Source organism: Humulus lupulus, chromosome 3 (genome assembly GCF_963169125.1).
Source record: "Humulus lupulus chromosome 3, drHumLupu1.1, whole genome shotgun sequence".
In the NCBI taxonomy this organism is placed as follows: domain Eukaryota; kingdom Viridiplantae; phylum Streptophyta; class Magnoliopsida; order Rosales; family Cannabaceae; genus Humulus; species Humulus lupulus.
In genome coordinates this window covers 225721076-225740906 of record NC_084795.1, presented here as the reverse complement: position 1 = coordinate 225740906, position 19831 = coordinate 225721076, and the positions used below count along the sequence as shown (strand labels likewise).

Here is a 19831-nt window from a genome sequence, read left to right as displayed (position 1 = left end):
TATTTAAACAATTAAAGTTTATGTTTTTATGTATTAAACAATGGGTACCCATATCGTATTTTATATTTCATATTTTACATGTATTTTGCACAATATTTATTTTGGGGTTTTAAATAAAGTTATGTTATTTCCTATGTATGTTTTCCCAAAATAGTAGCTATGTCTAGTAGTTTTAATGGTCCAAGGTCTTATAAATAGTTGGGACATTACAGTTGGTATCAGAGCAACAGTTCATATGCATGAAGTTCTCCTCGATACACACGCACAAGCTCCAAATCTAACCGCCAATGTAAGGGTTTATGTTATAGTTATTATGTTTATGTTATAGCTAACCTTTTAGTTGTTATGTTTTGTAGAGTCCTAGAATATTTACTTAGCTAGCTACATAGTAGTATTAGTAGTAGTTAATATTAGTTAGTAGCATGTTAGTTACTGTTGCATTTGGTTCATTCTTCAAGCATTTGATCAAAGCCTCCAAGGTGCTAGTGTTACTATAGAGGGATACACTTGGATTTTGGGTTAGAGATTTTTCATTCTAAGCTTTTATAATCACTTGGGATGTGAGAAATAGTGTGATTTCGGTATTGAGGTTTATACCAATCCATAAGGTCATTCAAGGTATTCCTATTCTTTAAGTCTAGTTCTTCATAATTCTTTAGTTTTCTTTAGTTTCTTTTATTCAGATCCTAACTCTTATTATTCATTCTTGATTAGGTATTTAAGTTCTTGAAACTTAAGGTCTTTCTTGGTAAGTTTCTTCTTGATGGTTTAGTTCCCATATTCATCTTTAATCTTAAAGATTCTAACCCTTTTTCTACTGTTGGTTTATAGGAGTTTCTAAATCTTGTTCTTATTCCCAAATATCCCGGCTTTTGGTAAGGAAAATAGGATAGATTTTATATGTTTATATGTTATGATATATATATATATGAATATGTCTTGTAGTCATTGGGGCTTATAGTTGCTTAGCTATCAAACCTCAATGCTTTTATGACGCTTGGGGCTTATAGTTGCTTAGCAAGCAAACCCCAACGTTTTTATGTTGCTTGGGGCTTATAGTTGCTTAGACAGCAAACCCCAAGATTACAATTTTTATGGGTTAAAGTTATGATATATGTTTAATAGTATATGCTTATGATTTATGTTATATGATTGTTAGTAGATTTTCCTTGCTGGGCATTAGGCTCACTCCTTTGTTTTTAGTGTGATGCAGGAAAATGATTATGGAGGCAGAAGGATTCTTGGTAGCTTGGCTTGTGTGTTGAGGATGAATGGAATGAATGGACTGCGTGTCGATCGAGGACGAAGTTATTTATTTTTAGTCTTTTAAATTATGTTTTCTTAATGTAATTCCATACCCTATCCCATTTTATTTTATACTTTTATGTTATTGATACAATATTATTTTAGAGTAGTAATAAAGTTATGATTATTCTTATGTATGTTTTCTCCAAGAGTAGTAGCTATGTCTAGTAGTTTTAATGGTCCAAGGTCTTAGAAATAGTTGGGTCATTACAGTTGGTATCATAGCGACGATCCATTTGCATAAAGTTCTCCTTGATACACACACTCAAGCTCCGAATCTAACCGCCAATGTAAGTGTTTATGTTATAGTTAATATGTTTATGTGTTTAGCTAACGTTTTAGTCTTATGTTTTTAGTTAAAAATGGATGGAGCCTTAACCTATGAGGATATCCGAGCCATTAAGGCCTTCAAAAGAATTAGACAGCCAAGAAATACAGTAGGAGTGCTAGAAAGAATCACTCGGAGATTACTCTTATTCCACAAAGAGATAGGTCACCACCAAAAAACCAAACAAATCATGATGAGAGCAACAGAACAATATGTTTTAGTGATTAGACTTTTTGAAGATTATCCTACTGTAATTGCAGCTTTAGAAGAAATATGGGAGACTATAGATGATGAAGATGAATTACCGGTAGCTATGAGATATTATTTTCTCATACTTAGATTCACCTCTAAGATGGAATTCCAATTCACAAATGAGCAAAAACATAGAATCTTTACGAATCTTCCTAGAGGAAATTTTGAGGCTCATGAAAATGATGATTATGAAGAGATAGATGATGATATGTTAGATGAAGGGTCAGATGTAGAAGATCCTGATTTTTAGATTAGATTAGTTTCTTTATTTATTTTATTTATTATCTTTGCATTTATGATTGTATATAGTGAAAACCTTTTTCCAAATAAATATTATTGTTATTTTTTAATGACATGTTATGAGTTTGCTTTTTTTTACAATCATAATAAATAATAAATTTAATAAATAATGACCAAGTTCAGTGAGGGTGGATACAAATCAATTGACCGGGTTCTATATTGAGAGTTAGGGGACCATAGTAGTGGGAATGATTTTACTGATCCCAACCATCCCTCAATATGGTTAACCTTGGAACAACGATGAGTTTCGAGCCTGAGAATTAAGTCATATAGGATGATTAGAAACACACTTAGAAAATAATAAAGATGGCTTATTTTTCTAAGTATAGAAACACACCCTAATTATAAAGAAGGCTTATATAATTTTTTCATAAGAAATCATAATTAATAGGTCCAAGTTATGTTTGCTTAGATTAAGTTTTCGCATTAGAGCCTATTAGGGTAAGTTCTAACATGTTTTTCTCAATTGTTAGAACTCTACTGAAGATGTCACTTAGAAGGTCTGCACGCACAATGCCAATGCCTCCAGCGTCGCTTCTGAGACTAATGAAGCCCCTCCAGTTCGCATAAGGGGAGTGCATGCTTCTGCTACTAACCAAAATGTATCGCCGCCGTCGATTGACAACACTGCAGAAATTGCCAGACTTCGACAACAAGTGGAGGAATTGTTGCAGCAACAGCAACAATAGGCTCAGCTGCAGCCTCAAACTCAGCCTCCGCCTCAGCCGCAACCGCATCCTTAGCAAATGGCTCAAGCACCCCTTCAAGTAGGTCCTTATGGGGGATGGCCAATGGAAAATTATGCGCCCTACCTAGCTCAGCATAAGGAGCCAATTTACGAGCGATTTCGTAAGCAACATGCTCCAAAATTTGAAGGGACAACCGACCCCTTCAAGGCGGAAGAATGGCTCATAAATGTAGAGCCAATCCTAGCGCACATGAATCTCGGCAACGCGGACCGCATGTCCTGCATTTTATCCCTGCTAAAGAAGGATGCTAGAATATGGTGGGACATAGTTCAGCAGACTCATGACATCTCCACCATGAGATGGACCAGATTTGTGGAGCTGTTCCACAAAAAGTACTACAACTTGACAGTCAATCACTACAAGGGTCGAGGAGTTCGTCAGTCTGAAGCAAGGCAACTTAGTAGTAGCAGAGTATGCTCGGTAGTTCGACCGACTAGCCAAGTTTGCACCAGAGTTGGTTCCAACTGACTTTCTGAAGGTTACCAAGTTTGTTAGAGGATTTAGACCAAAGATTGAGCTAAGGGTTAAGCTAGCAAACCCATGAAATACTACTTTTGCCGATGTTCTAGAAACAAAGATAGAATTAGAAAGGCTTCAGGAGAATATTAGTAAAGAGGAGGCCAATAAGCCAGAACCTAAGCAACAGAGTCATCCTCAGAATGGTCGGAACAACAACCACAACAACCATCGGTCCAACAACAATAGTAATGGTCAGAAGAGACGACATCCTGACAATAAGCAGTCCGACAATGATAAAAGAGCACGGACAAACAATGGACGCAATAGGTCGGGTTATGTAGAATACCCGCAATGTGCTAAGTGCCAAAAGAAACATCCAGGTGAATGTCGTGCAAACACCAAGGGATGCTACAATTGTAGTCAGGAAGGTCACTGAAAGAAAGAATGTCCCCAGCTCAAGCCAGAGGAGAAAAGGGATAACAAGATGGTTCTTGCCAGAGTCTTTGCCTTAACCCAGGGAGAAGTTGATGCTAGCAATAAAGTAGTCACAGGTTAGATTTCTATCCTCAATAAAGTATGTTCAATATTATTTGATTCGGGAGCCACTCACTCATATATCTCATTAGGAATGATAGAGAAATTAGATAAACCTTGTGAAAGATTTAGAACTAGGTTTGTAATAGAGTTGCCTTCAGGCGAAGTAGTCCTATCATCACGGATAGTAGGAGGCATACCGATCAAAATTGAGGATGTAGAACTAGAATGACATCTGATAGAACTAGAGATCAAAGACTTCGACATTATTCTGGGAATGGATTGGCTAGCAAGGCATGGTGCAACCATCGACTGCAAACGCAAGAAAGTGATATTCGAGACTCCTGAAGGTCAGAGACTATGCTTTATGGGACAAGTTTCATCTCTCCAAGCTCAGAGGATGATAGAAAAAGAATGTCAAGCATTCTTAGCCAGCGTCACAGATGTGATAAAGGAAACACCACTAAAAGTTGGAGATGTCTGCATTGTAAAAGAATTCCCGAAAGTATTTCTTGACGACTTACTAGGGTTGCCACCGACTCGGGAAATTGACTTCACAATCAAGCTAGTACCGGGCACTGAGCCTATCTCCAAGGCACCATACCGAATGGAACCTACCGAACTCAAGGAGTTAAAGATGAAGCTACAAGAACTCCTAGACTTGGGCTTCATTAGACCGAGCCATTCGCCATGGGGAGCACCAGTTTTATTTGTGAAAAAGGACGAAAGAATGCGGATGTGTATAGATTACCGCGAGTTGAATAAGGTAACGATTAAGAATAAGTACCCTCTACCCAAAATTGACGACTTGTTTGATCTACTTCGAGGAGCAACCGTTTTTTCAAAGATTGACCTACGATCCGGGTATCACCAACTCAAGGTAGGGGAAGAGGATATTCATAAGACAGCTTTCAGAACTCGTTATGGACATTACGAGCTTTTAGTTATGTCTTTTGGTCTTTCCAACGCTCTAGCTGCATTTATGGATTTAATAGAATAGGGTCTTCAAGGATTACTTGGACAAATTCATCGTAGTGTTCATCGACGATATCTTGGTGTAGTCAAAGGATGAAGCCAAGCACGAGAAACATTTAAGGTTGATCTTGTTGCGATTACATTGTATCCAAGGAATGAGTTGTTGTAGACCCATCTAAGGTAGAGGCTGTGAAGGATTGGCCAAGACCAAAGAACGCTTAAGAGGTAAGAAGTTTTCTGAGACTAGCAGGATATTATCGGAGGTTGGTAGAGGGCTTTTCTAAGATAGCCACTCCGCTCATCAACCTGACCCGGAAGCAGCAAAGATTCAACTAGAATGATAAGTGTGAAGAGAGCTTCCAGTTGCTTAAGAATAAGCTATGCTCAGCACCAGTACTTTGTGTACCGACACCCAATGACAAGTTTTTAGTCTACTGTGATGCGTCGAAGTAAGGGTTGGGTTGTGTATTGATGCAGAATGACAAGGTAATAGCCTACGCCCCAAGGCAGCTGAAGGAATATGAGCAACATTATCCAACGCACGATATGGAGTTGGCAGCGATGGTCTTTGCATTGAAAATTTGGCGCCATTATCTTTATGGAGAATGGTGTGAGATTTATACGGACCACAAAAGCTTAAAGTATTTCTTCACGCAAAAGGAGCTTAACATGAGGCAGTGTAGGTGGTTAGAACTAGTGAATGATTATGACTGTGAAATCCTATACCACCCGGGAAAGGCAAATGTAGTTGCTAATGCACTAAGTAGGAAAAGCTATGGAAGTCTAGCAATGTTAGCCGGAATAGAAAAGCTGCTATAGTAGGAGCTGATCAATACCGGAATAGAAGTAGTCATTGGTAAAATGGCTAACTTGTCCATCCAGTCAAGTCTATTAGAAGATATACAGATTGGGCAAGGGCATGATGACACATTAGTAGCACATATGGATGTAGTTAAGAAGGCAAGGCTACATCTTTCTCTATGTCAGGACAGGGGTTCTTAAGATATGAGGATCAGGTATGCGTGCCAAATGATCAAGGGATTAAGTTGAAGATTTTAGAAGAAGCGCACAATACCCCATACTCAGTTCATCCAGGGTCGACTAAGATAACTCACGATCTTAAGGCAATGTATTGGTGGCCAGGAATGAAGAAAGATGTAGTGGAGTATGTGTCTAAATGGTTAGTATGCCAACTAGTGAAAGCAGAACATCAGCGCCCTGTAGGCTTATTACAACTGCTTAATATTCTAGAATGGAAATGGGATGACATAGCCATGGATTTTGTGACGGGGTTGCCACGAACAAATAAGCAGCACGACTCGGCTTGGGTAGTAGTAGATAGACTAACCAAGTCAGCTCACTTCCTGCCTATTAAGACTACGTATACAGCAGATTAGTACGCAAACATTTATGTCCGAGAAATAGTAAGACTACATGGAATTCCTAAGACAATAGTATCCGATAGAGGATCGGTGTTTACATTGAGATTTTGGGGAAGTTTGCAGCAAGCCATGGGTACCAAGTTAAGTCTTAGTACGGCATCACATCCTCAGACCGATGGACAATCCAAGCGTACCATACATATTTTAGAAAATATATTGCGCGGTTGTGTACTTGATTCCGGAGGATCATGGAGTAAGTATTTGCCGCTGATAGAATTCTCTTACAACAATAGCTACCAATCAACGATCGAGATGGCACCCTATGAGTTGCTTTATGGAAGGAGGTATCGATCGTCGTTACATTGGGACGACGTAGGATAAAGGCAAATTCCTGAACCAGAAGCTGTTAGAGAAGCTCAAGATGCAGTAGCGCTGATTAGAAAGCGTATGCTCGCTGCTCAGAGCCGTCAAAAAAATTATGCGGATGCTAAGTGGCGTGATGTGGAATTCAAAGTTGGAGATCAAGTCTTCTTAAAGATATCTCCTATGAAAGGTGTGAAGCGGTTTGGGAAGAAAGGCACGCTTAGTCCCAGGTTTATAGGTCCTTTTGAGATATTGGACAAAGTGGGAGCAATTTCATATAGATTAGCCCTACCGCCAGCTCTAGCAGATAGCCATAATGTGTTTCACATCTCGATGCTGCGTAGATATGTGTCAGACCCATCTCACGTGCTTAAGTACGATACAATAGCACTCCAGAAAGACTTGAGTTACAAGGAACGACCGGTTAACATCCTAGATAGAGGGATGAAAGAATTACAGTCTAAGAGTATTCCGATAGTGAAGGTCCTATGGAGTAATAATTATGAACGGGAGGCAACGTGGGAGTTGGAGGAAGACATGTTAGCCCGGTATCTGGAATGGTTTGGTAAGTAAATTTCGGGGATGAAATTATTTGTAGTAGGGGAGAATTGTAGAGTCCTAGAATATTTACTTAGCTAGCTAGATAGTAGTAGTAGCAGTAGTTAGTATTAGTTAGTAATATGTTAGTTACTGTGGATTTTGGTTCAAGTCGGGACTTAGTTGGAAACTCATAGCAACAGTTATGGGTTTTATAAGTGTAACCTATAGTTTAAGAATATTAATTACAACATAATGTTTCATTAATATTGCTGGTCCTAGATATATTATTTATTATAATTTAAGGATTAGATAGAACCATTAAGAGCATGACACTTGTCATAATCATGATTATTAAGGAATTAAGTATTTTTGATGAATAGTTTTAATAAAAGAAAGATCCAGAAGCTCTAGAACTTTCCAGCAGTTGTTAGGATCGTATTATGACTCAGTCAAAGCTGGTTATCCAATTCAAATTATGCTGAAAAAGTGCAAATACGTGTTTATTATGTCTACGTATGCCGATATATCGCAGCATAAGGGCTGATATATCGCCTACGGAAGATACGGAAAACAGGTCGACTTGCACGAACAATCGAGCAAGCCTCGGGAATACATGGGGAGGCGATATATTGCCTAGGGTGGGCGATATATCGGCTCCATGAGTATAGTTTTGAAATTTTGACTTTTTGAATTTTAAAAATATCCTTAACCGCTTAGACCTACCTTTGAACGATTTTGACCGAGTTCTGGGCGTCAGTTGAATGAAAATTCAAATCTTTTTCATTTTATAATCATTTATTTATTCAAATTAAAAGGGGTTAGTTTCACTCCTTGAACTCTATAAATAGGACCTAGTGCTCAACCATTTTCTTCATTATTCAAGCATTTGATCAGAGCCTCCAAGGTGCTAGTGTTACTATAGAGAGATACACTTGGGTTTTGGGTTAAAGCTTTTTCATTTAAGCTTTTATAAACACTTGGGAAGTGAGAAATAGTGTGATTTTGGTATTGAGGTTTAGACCAATTCATAAGGTCATTCAAGGTATTCCTATTCTTTAAGTCTAGTTCTTTATAATTCTTTAGTTTTATGTAGTTTCTTTTATTCAGATCCTAACTCTTATTATTCATTCTTGATTAGGTATTTAAGTTCTTGAAACTTAAGGTCTTTCTTGGTAAGTTTCTTCTTGATGGTTTAGTTCCCATATTCATCTTTATTCTTAAAGATTCTCACCCTTTTCTACTGTTGGTTTATAGGAGTTTCTAAATCTCATTTTTATTCCCAAATATCCCGGCTTTTGGTAAGGAAAATAAGATAGATTTTATATGCTTATATGTTATGATATGTTTATGCAATCATATGTTTATAGATATGAATATGTCTTGTAGTCCTTGGGGCTTATAGTTGCTTAGCTAGCAAACCTCAATGCTTTTATGACGCTTGCGGCTTATAGTTGCTTAGCTCGCAAACCCCAATGTTTTATGTTGCTTGGGGCTTATAGTTGCTTAGATAGAAAACCCCAAGATTACTATTTTTATGGGTTAAAGTTATGATATATGTTTAATAGTATATGTTTATGATTTATGTTATATGATTGTTAGTAGATTTTCCTTGCTGGGCATTAGGCTCACTACTTTATTTTTAGTGTGATGCAGGAAAATGATTATGGATGCAGAAGGATTCTAGGTAGCTTGGCTTGTGTGTTGAGGATGAATGGAATTAATGGTTTGCGTGTCGATCGAGGACGAAGTTATTTATTTTTAGTCTTTTCAATTATGTTTTCTTAATGTAACTCTGCAATTAGTATTTAAAAGGTTGTTTTATGTTTTGTAAACAATGGGATCCCATACCCTATCACATTTTATTTTATACTTCTATGTTATTTTAGAGTTTCAATAAAGTTATGATTATTTCTTATGTATGTTTTCTCCAAGAGTAGTAGCTATGTCTAGTAGTTTTAATGGTCATAGGTCTTAGAAATAGTTGGGTCATTACATGTTTTTAGTTAAGAATGGATGGAGCCTTGACATGTGAGGATATCCAAGCCATTAAGGCATTGAAAAGGATCAGAGAGCCAAGGAATACAGTAGGAGTGTTAGAAAGAATCACTCAGATATTAATCTTATTCCACAAGGAGATAGTCCATCTTCAGACTACTAATCAAATTATGATGAGAGCTACAGAGCAACATGTCTTAGTAATTAGGCTTTTTAAATATTTTCCTTTTATAATTTCAACTTTAGAAGAAATATGAGCGACTGTAGATGATGAAAATGATTTACCAGTGGCCATGAGATACTATTTTCTCATACTTAGGTTCACCTCTAAGTTGGAATTTCAATTCACAAATGAGCAAAAACATAAAATCTTTATGAATCTTCCCCGGGGAAATTTTGAGGCTCAAGAAAATGATGATTATGAGGAGATAGATGATGATATGCTAGATGAAGGGTCAGATGTAGAAGATCCTGGTTTTTAGATTCACCCTAGTTATGTTATGTAAAGACCCAACAAATTCTAAGACTTTGGACCATTAAAACTACTATACATAGACACTATTCTTCAGAAAACATACATACAAAACATTCATAACTTTATAAAAGAAACTATAAAGGAAATGTTGAAATGCATAAACTCAAGGTATGGGATCCCATTGTTTGAAAAACAAAACATAACTTTAACTTTATTAAAATTATTTACAAAACCAAGGGCGAAAAATACATAGAAACATAATAAGAAAAAAACTGAAAATAACTTCATCCTCGAATCGTTCACGCAGTCCATAGAATCCATTCTTCCTCAATACACAACCCCAAGCTGCCATGAATCCTTCCACCGCCATAACTATTTTCCTGCATACATAAAATGAAAGGAATGAGCCTAATGCCTAGCAAGGAAAATCTATTAAAAACATAAAACATACACATAAGCTATATCATAAACATATACTATAAACATATGTCCTATACTACTACAATGGCCATTATACTAATTAGGGCTTGTAAACTAAACAAGTTGTATGCCCAATAGATTGGTGGGGCTTGCTAACTAAGCAAGTCATATGCCCATAATTTACTAGGGCTTGTTAGCTATACAAGTCATATGCCCAAGGTCTATAAACATACTATGCATAATGTAACATAAGATAACATAACATATCATAAAATAGCATAACATAAGATAGCATAACATATCATATAAACATACTAGATCTATCCTATTTTCCTTACCAATACCAGGATTTATGAGAACAAGGACGGGATTTGGAACGCTCTGAAAACCAACAATGAGAAGGTGAGTATTTCTAAAAGAAGGAGATGAAAAAGAAATGAACTAAACCACCGAGAAGAAGAGCTTACCAAAAGGAAACCTTAAGTTCAAATAACTTAAATACCTTTGAATGCACTAGAGCTGAACTACACCTCGATATCGAAAAACACACTATTAACCTTACTTCCCAAGTGTTTTTAAAGCTTAAAATGATAAAGCTTATAACCCAACCCAAGTGTTTATCACTCTAAAGTAAACCTAGCAACTTGAAGGCTCTGAACACAGCTCGAAGAATGAAAGAAATGGATGGGTACTAGGTCATATTTATAGAGTTCAAGGAGTGTAAAGATCTTCTTTTAACTTGAATAAAAAAAAATAATGAATATTACTTGAAAAACATTTGAATATTCGTTCAGCAGAGGCTTAAGACTCGGTCAAAAGGTTCAGAGGCCTGCTAAGAGGTTGAGTGTTGAATTGAGCTCGGTTTCAAAAGTATTTGAAATATTTTCCCTAGAGCCGATATATCGCCCATAGTAGGCGATATATTGCCTGGGCTTATATCCCGAGGCTCGTCAATGCCTTTGTGCGAAGTTACGTGTTTTTCGTATTCCCCGTGTGGCAATATATCACCCCTAGAGCTACAATATATCGGCATACGCTTAAATACTGTACACGTAATTGCACTTTTTCAACCTACTTTGAATTGGGTAAACAGCTTTGACTGAGTCATATAACGTTTCTAAAGCTACTAGCAGATTCTGGGGTTTTCAAATATTTCTCTTAGAAAGCTATTCATCAAAAATGCTTAATTCCTTAATAAACATGCACACGACAAGTGTCATGATCTTGTTAATTCTATCGAAACCTTATAGTATAATTAAATAACATCTCATAATCAGCTATATTAATCAAACCTTATGTTATAATTAATATTCTTAAACTATAGGTTAAACTTATAAAATCTATAAGTGTTGCTACGAGCGTTCAACTAAGTCCCCGCTGGAACCAAAATCCACAGTAATAAACATACTATAACTACTACTATTATTATAATCTAACTAGCTAAGTAAAGTTTTGGAACTCTACATGTTAGTTTATTTATTTATTTATTTTGCATTTATGATTGTACTTAGTGAAAACCCTTTTCCAAATGAATATTATTGTTATTTTGAATGAAATGTATGATTTTGATTTTTTTTATAATCATAATAAATTTAAATAAATAAATAAATAATGACCAAGTTTGGTGAGGGTGGATACAAATCAATGGACGAGGTTCTATATTGAGAGTTAGGGGGCCATAGTAGTTGGAACAATTTTACTGATCGCAGCCCTCCCTCAATATGGTTAACTTTGGAACAACGACGAGTTTTGAGCCTGATAATTAAGTCATATAGGATGGTTAGATATAGACTTAGAAATAATAAAGATGGATAATTTTCTAAGTATAGAAACACACCCTAATTATAAAGAAGGCTTACATAATTCTTCGTAAGAAATCATAACTAGTAGGTCCGAGTTATGTTTGCTTAGATTAAGTTTTGCCTTAGAGCCTATTAGGGTAAGTTCTAACATGTTTTTTCTCGATTGTTAGATATCTGCTAAAGATGTTGCTTAGAAGATCTACACGCACAAATGCTAATGCCTCCATCGCTGCTCATGAGACTAGTGAAGCCCCTCCAGTTCACAGAAGGGGAATGCGTGCAACCAATACTGCTGCTAACAGAAGTGCACCACCGCTTCCAGTTGACAACACCGCTGAAATTTTCAAGCTACGACAACAAGTGGAAGAGTTGCTACAGCAATAATGACAATAGGCTCAGCCACAGCCACAAACTTAAACTCAGCCTCAACCTCAGCCGCAACCGCAGCCTTAGCAAATGGCTCAAGCACCCCAACAAGTAGGTCCTTATGGGGGATGGCACTTGGCGAACTATGCGCCCTACCTTGCTTAGTACATGAATCCAATCTACGAGCGTATTCGTAAGCAACACGCTCCCAACTTTTAAGGGACAATCGATCCCTTTGAGGTGGAAGAATGGCTCAGGAGTGTAGAGCCGATCCTAGCGCACATGAATCTCGGCAACACGGACCGCATATTTTGCGTTTTGTCTCTTCTAAAGAAGGATGCTAGAATCTGGTGGGATTTAGAACAGTAGACTCACAATGTTGCCACCATGACGTGGACTAGATTTGTGGAGCTCTTTCACAAGAAATACTACAAATCGACAGTCATGGCTACGAGAGTAGAAGAGTTCATCAGTCTAAAGCAGGGCAACTTAATGGTAGCAGAGTATGCTCGTCAGTTCGAACGACTAGCCAAGTTTGCACCGGAGTTGGTTCCAACAGACTTTTTGAGGGTCACCAAGTTCATTAGAGGACTCAGACCTAATATTGAACTAGGATTCAAGCTAGCAACTCTTAGAACCAATACTTATGCCAATGCTCTAGAAACGACTATAGAAATGGAAAGGCTTCAGGCGAATGTTACTAAAGAGGAGGCTAGTAAGATTGAACCTAAACAGCAGAGTCAACCTTAGAATGGTTGGAACCACAACAACAACCATCAGCATAGCAACAATAATGGCCAGAAGAGAAGGCATCCTTACAATAAGCATTCTGACAATGATAAAAGAGCACAAACAAACAATGGTGGTAATAGGTCGGGCTATGTAGAATACCTGCAGTGCTCTAAATGCCAAAAGAAACATCCTAGCGAGTGTCATGGAAACACCAACGGATGTTATAATTGTGGCCAAGAAGGTCAACAGAAGAGGGAATGTCCACAGCTCAAGCAAGAAGAGAAAAAAGAGAATAAGATGGTTCCTGCCAGAGTCGTTGCCTTGACCCAGGGAGAAGCTAAATCTAGTAACAAAGTGGTCACAGGTCAGATTCCTATCCTCGATAATATATGTTCAGTATTATTTGATTCGGGAGCAACACACTCGTATATCTCATTAGGAATGATAGAGAAGTCAGAAAAACCTTGTGAAAGATTTAGAACTAGGTTTGTAATAGAATTGCCTTCGGGTGAAGTAGTCATATCATCACAGATAGTGCGAGGTGTATCGATCAAAATCTAGGACGTAGAACTAGAAGGAGACTTGATAGAGCTAGAGATGAAAGACTTTGACGTGATACTAGGCGTGGATTGGCTAGCATCGACTGTAGATGCAAGCAAGTGATGTTCGAAACTCGTGACGGTCATAGACTATGTTTTATGGGAAAGGTTTCAGGACTACGAACACCGCTTATTTCATCTCTCAAAACTCAGAGGATGAGAGAGAAAGGATGTCACACATTCTTAGACAACGTCATGGATGTGGCAAAGGAAACACCACTAAAGGTTGGAGACGTCCGCATCATAAAAGAATTCCCAAAAGTATTTCCTGACTACTTACCAGGGTTGCCGCCTACTCGGGAAATTGACTTCACAATCGAACTAGTGTCGTGCACCGAGCCTATCTCAAAGGCACCATACCAGACGGAACCAACCGAACTCAAGGAGTTGAAGGCACAGTTACAAGAACTCTTAGTCTTTGGTTTCATTAGACCAAGCCATTCGCCATGGGGAGCACTGACTCTATTTGTGAAGAAGAAGGACAGAAGCATGAGGATGTGTATAGATTACCATGAGCTGAATAAGGTGACAATTAAGAATAAGTACCCGCTACCCCGGATTGATGACTTGTTTGATCAACTCCGAGGAGCGACCGTGTTTTCAAAGATTGATCTACGGTCTGGGTATCACCAGCTCAAGGTACGGGAAGAGGATATTCCCAAGACAACTTTTAGAACTCGATATGAACATTACGAGTTTCTAGTTATGTCTTTTGGTCTTACCAATGCTCCAGCTGCATTTATGGATTTAATGAATCGGGTCTTCAAGGATTACTTGGACAAATTCGCCGTAACGTTCATCGACGATATTTTGGTATACTCAAGAGACGAAGTTGAGCACGAGGAACATTTAATATTGACCATGTTGCGACTGAAAAAGCATCAACTTTACGCAAAGTTCAAGAAGTGCGTATTTTGGCTTTCACAAGTAGCGTTCCTTGGCCACACAGTATCCAAGGATGGAGTTGTTGTAGACCCAACTAAGGTAAAGGCTGTGAAGGATTGGCCAAGACCTAAGAATGTGTCAGAGGTTAGAAGTTTTCTTGGGCTAGCAGGCTATTATCGGAGGTTTGTAAAAGGCTTTTCTAAGATAGCCACTCCGCTTACCAACCTGACCCGGAAACAACAAACACTACACCAAATATCACTTTCCATAACACTCGATTATAAGTTTATTTAAAAAGTATTATAGTATATCTAGAAAAAAGCCCTAACTCCTTCAAAAAAAACAAAAAAATGGTAACTTTCCAAAAAAACCAAAATAAAAGCGCTAAATTATTTGTTTCTAAAAAAAAGGTGGGATACAAAAGGAAAAAATATTCAATTAGCCCTAGCTCTACTCCATTCTCCCTCTCTATTCATTATTTTCTCTACACTGCCTCCTTTCAATCTCACCTTTACTCTATTGCCATCATTCTTTTCCCTCTCTATTATCCTCTTCTCAGATTTAGGCTTACGGGGACATACATACAAACTGAGACTATTCAAATACCATGGATTTCGATGTAGGCATTCGCAAAGAACGCTTCAATGGCAATCTGCCCAACCTCCCTCCTCGTCTGTAGGTTTTTTTCCTTTCATTTCATGTTATAAATTTCTTCCACTGAGAGAGCATGTACTTATTTTCTGGTTACACAAAATCTCTCTTTTGTTTTTAGTTCATTCTTGTGTTATATACGTAATCTGCTGGTAATGGAACAATGATGAATGAACTTTTTGTTGTTGCTATTGCAAATCTACGTGGTTGATTTAGTCTTTATCATAGACTTATTCATACTCAAGGACACTCCTTTATTATATTTAAATGGGTCTCTTGGCATATTGATTTAGTCTATGTTAGTGATTTGTTATTGTCATTTGTTTTGTCTCTGTCTCTTTTGTTTGCTTTCAGTGAAGTGGGTATGGTTTTTATGTTCATATATATATAATTTTCTTTCTTTGTTTGCACATAATATTTTTGTTTAAATGACTCTAAGAGACCTATATAAATAAATGACAAATATGTTACTTTAATTTGTTGTGAAGATTTTTACTTTGTTCGAACAGACAAAATCAATGGCCCATTAGTGCCATATATGCTCTTCATTTATATATATTTGAATAATGGTTGTAGGAGACCGAAGATTGTCTTTTGATTGGAAGAGAATGAAACATAAAGGGTAAAAGAAAACCCTACTTACTAATAAGACACTGCTCACAGTAGAGTTCCATAAGGTTGGTAGAGGCTTTCTTGTAACCATCTCACACTCTGCCTCCACACACATATTCTTTTACTTCGCCTCCACACTTGTGTGTGAGTTTGTGTTTGTGTGTGCCTTAACTAAATTTCCGGAATAGACTTGCGTAGAGAGACCCCTCAGTCTCATGGTTTGGCTTGTTGTTTCTATTCTTAGTTTTTCTTATTTGCTTGCTTTTTTGTTGGTTTTGTTCTCTGTTCATGTATTGGCCACTTTACTCTGTCTTTATAGTTGTTGATTCTTGTTGGTGCCCGCTAGTTTGAGTAAAATGGTGATTGTAAAGTCAATTAGTGATTAAAAAAGGCTAAAACTTTATATAATAAAGAAAACCTCTAGTGTTTGGGTGACTTTTCTGTAAAAGCCCGCAACAAAGTTGTAATTGATTTAAGTTTTGAAGCTTTTGAGGTGGGATAGTAGGGACTCTTTTTATTTTCTAAACAAAATTTAATGTTTTTCAAAACTACTTGTGAACTCAAGTTAGATAAATTTGCTTTTTTTTTTTGAAGAAGGGTTTGTTTGCCTTGGAATAGTTGAAATAAGTATATATATACATATATGTTGATTAATTTATACTATTAAGGTTTTGGGATGTCTATCCATTTTGACCATTGGACTTTTGAGGACCTATATTAGCGTTTTCAAATAATCTTGTGAGGCTCTGAGATTTTGTTAGCAAACTAACTACTACTATAACATTATTTATATTCTACTTCTTTAGTGCTTTCTTAAATTTTTGGGTCTGTAACACTATGTGTCTTTGGACTCTTCAATTGTTATAATATGACTATGTAAAATTCTTCAACTGCTATTCACAGAGTCTGTAGTATTATTGCTACAATAATGGTTGCTTTTTTAAAATCTGGAACCTTATATTTTAATGCTTGTTTTGTTTGTCTTATTATTGGTTTGTATCACTTTTTTGGTGCTATGATACTAATGGTTCTACCACACCCTTCAATTCACGTATATTAATACAAAGTTATTTTGTTTAAAAAATAATCATAACTGTTGAAAGTAAATAATATATGATTATGTCAATGTATATCATCACAGGACAATGTTTACTATTTAACATTATAAGTTGAATAGATCGATGTAGCATATTGTCTTTTAACAAAAAACCACTTAGGATAATTAAAAATGATATTTCAACTACTTCCACTAGGGTGAGTAATTAACACACTCATAATTTTAATCAAATGGGATCCTTCTTCAGCAATGATTTTTGTCAAGGTTGCATAATCAAACTCCCTTGCAAGATGTGTTTAGTCTATTGCTCTGTTATTTATTTTTTTGGTGGTGGCTACAGACACGAGCCACACCCTTAGGCTTTGCATGCTATTGGTTTTAGTAGCTGTGTTCTGTTTTTGTTGCTCTTTTTCTCAGTTTCTTATGGATTTATAGTTTAAATTGAAGTCTTGTAAATACATAATTAATCGAATAGCTTCTTTATTTATTTTCCAAAACAACCCTGCATTTTTAGCAACTTGCAATCATGGAGCAAAGTTGAACCGTTTTTATGCCCCTTCCAACAAAATATAATTATCATTTATGTACTATTGTATTTTAATTCATTTATTTGATTATTGATAGCCAAAACTATTATTATTTTATTCATATATTGCATTAGTATCATAAAATATTAAAAGTGAGGTAATTAAAATCTTATTTTACATGTATATGCTTGGCAGTTGTAGTTATAAATGATTACAACTTTGCGTAATACACAGGGGTTGAATATATATGTATATATGTAGTATTGAATGACATGTATAAAATATTGGATGAAATAATGACATTGGAGACCATATTTTGTGTATGAAGGGTGGTGATGGTTCTTCTAAAAGAACAGAGCTTTATTTTTCAAAATTTATACTTTATTTATGTTTGTTGAACTAATTTCTGTTCTTATCTTCCAAATCTTAATATTATATATATATTGACTTGTTGTTTCTTTCAATGATGGACAAGAACATTAATCTTAGCATGAGTGATCATAATCCAATTGCTTTTATTCTTTGCTAGAACTTTAATAATTGCATTGTGGTTAATATATATAACCATATGACATATATATATATATATATATAAAGATGGACTTAATATATATGGAATTAAGTATATATTATACCAAAATTTGATGTTGTTGTCATTTAAACATATGAAATGATTTAATATTCTTAACACCATCATGGCTTGTACAGGTACATGTGTTGGCAATTAAGTCACTTTTGCTAACAATTATTTGTAGTATATATATATATCCATCTTTTTTGAGTGTTTGATCCTTTTGTTGATTTGTTGTTATCAGTTGCTTACATTTCTCTATTTAGATGATAAAGATAATGTAATTAATATTCAGTTCTTAGCTTCTTGGGAAAATGAATAGAGCTAATGTACTAGAGTTTCTTATAATTCTTATAATAAAGAACCTTCTCAGTGTTACCACAATTTATTTAAGATTCAATTAAATTATGTATTTATGGCTGTACTTTTATCAATTATTTATGATTATCCAAGCTTAATATTTGGCTGATTTTCAATCCTATTAGAGGGATCAAGGTTCCCAATGAAACAATTTTATCAAATCTAGCTGAGAAAGTTCATTTTGTTAACATATTGTTCAAGTTAGGAGAGATATTGGGATTAAAGTGATGCTTCCAATTCTCTTTTAAGTTGTTATATCAAAGTTTAATTGTATAGTTAGGAAATATAGTTGACATGATTACGTTTCTAGATTACTTGCATTATATGATGGATGAGTTATTACCAAGAAAATATTTATTCTAGCACCATGATTAATCATTTCAAATGAACTTGAGTGATTTGTCAATTCAAGTCAACTTAATGTACATCAAACTTTTTTTCTAAATTTATTATTGTTAAAAGTTTATTTTTATATAGATGTTGTTGTTGGCTTTCTTATTGCTACTATTATATATGATATTGCAACCACAAAGATTTTGGGATTAACAGATTTGTACAACACTTCAGGCAATGAAATAGGGCAAAGGAGATATTATGATTGGAAGGTACAGGTTATGTTCATTATTTTGAACTACGATTTTTCTTCCAGGCATACAATGTGCGTATGAAAGCTTTTACAGAGCACATTGAGATATGAATTTCTGCTGAAACTTTTACTTTATGCTTTTTTTTCTTTTTTTAGAATTCTTGTAAATAACTTGGTTTAGATATCTTTGTTGCTGCCAATATACAACCAACACACATGATTTCATCAATATGTAATAACACTAAATTATTTTGAATGTTTTTTCTTATAATATGTGACCATATATATGTATATATATTAAATTATTTAGGTAGGCCCTGGATAGCCAAGACCGTTATACTATGTGATTATAAAGGTGCAAGACTTGATAATCAAGTCATATAGTTGAAAATGTGATTCTAAAGTGATAATTAGGCAAATGTTAAAAGGTTTTAGTCATAAATAGATAAATTTCCATACAAAATGATTGTTTAGTACATGGGATCCCAAAATAGGGTTTAAAAGACACGTTTGCAAAAATTCCAGAAGTCGTAAATAACTCAGGCCACTCTAATGGCAGAATACACATTTTAGATTTCCGTCCCTGTACAAACCTTCGACCATGGCGGCAGAGCAGCTGACAATGTACACCTTGCCCCCAGAGCTTTCCAACTCATGGTTGATCCAACATATCCTTGCCTTTACCTGCACCACGTAGGACTCATGAGCCGAGTCCCAGCAAGAAAACATCATGTCGTAGCACGATCAATATCAATAATCAAATACTTCACAAGCATGACCAAATATTCAAAAATTTATAAAATTCACCTATTCAATGATAACAAACGACAAATTAACAATTTGTTATCTAGATAATCAACATTTCATATTCATCAGGTTAACAACATTAATCACATTCATAATCAACAGTTTATCACAACCATCAAATGATTCTCAGGGTCAGCGCCCTTAGGTCGCACCCTCTGTTTAACACACTGTCTTCAGCTCACTTAGGCCGCCCCCAGTG

The 19831-nt window shown here is 35.9% G+C and overlaps 1 long non-coding RNA gene across 1 annotated transcript; it reads left to right on the top strand.

Annotated features, from left to right (window-relative positions):
• Positions 1-14804: 14804 nt before the first annotated feature.
• LOC133823448 (uncharacterized) lies at positions 14805-19081 on the top strand. Its single transcript, XR_009888338.1, has 2 exons — positions 14805-15136; positions 18807-19081. It is a non-coding gene; the product is annotated as an uncharacterized LOC133823448 (long non-coding RNA).
• The last annotated feature ends 750 nt before the right edge of the window (positions 19082-19831 follow it).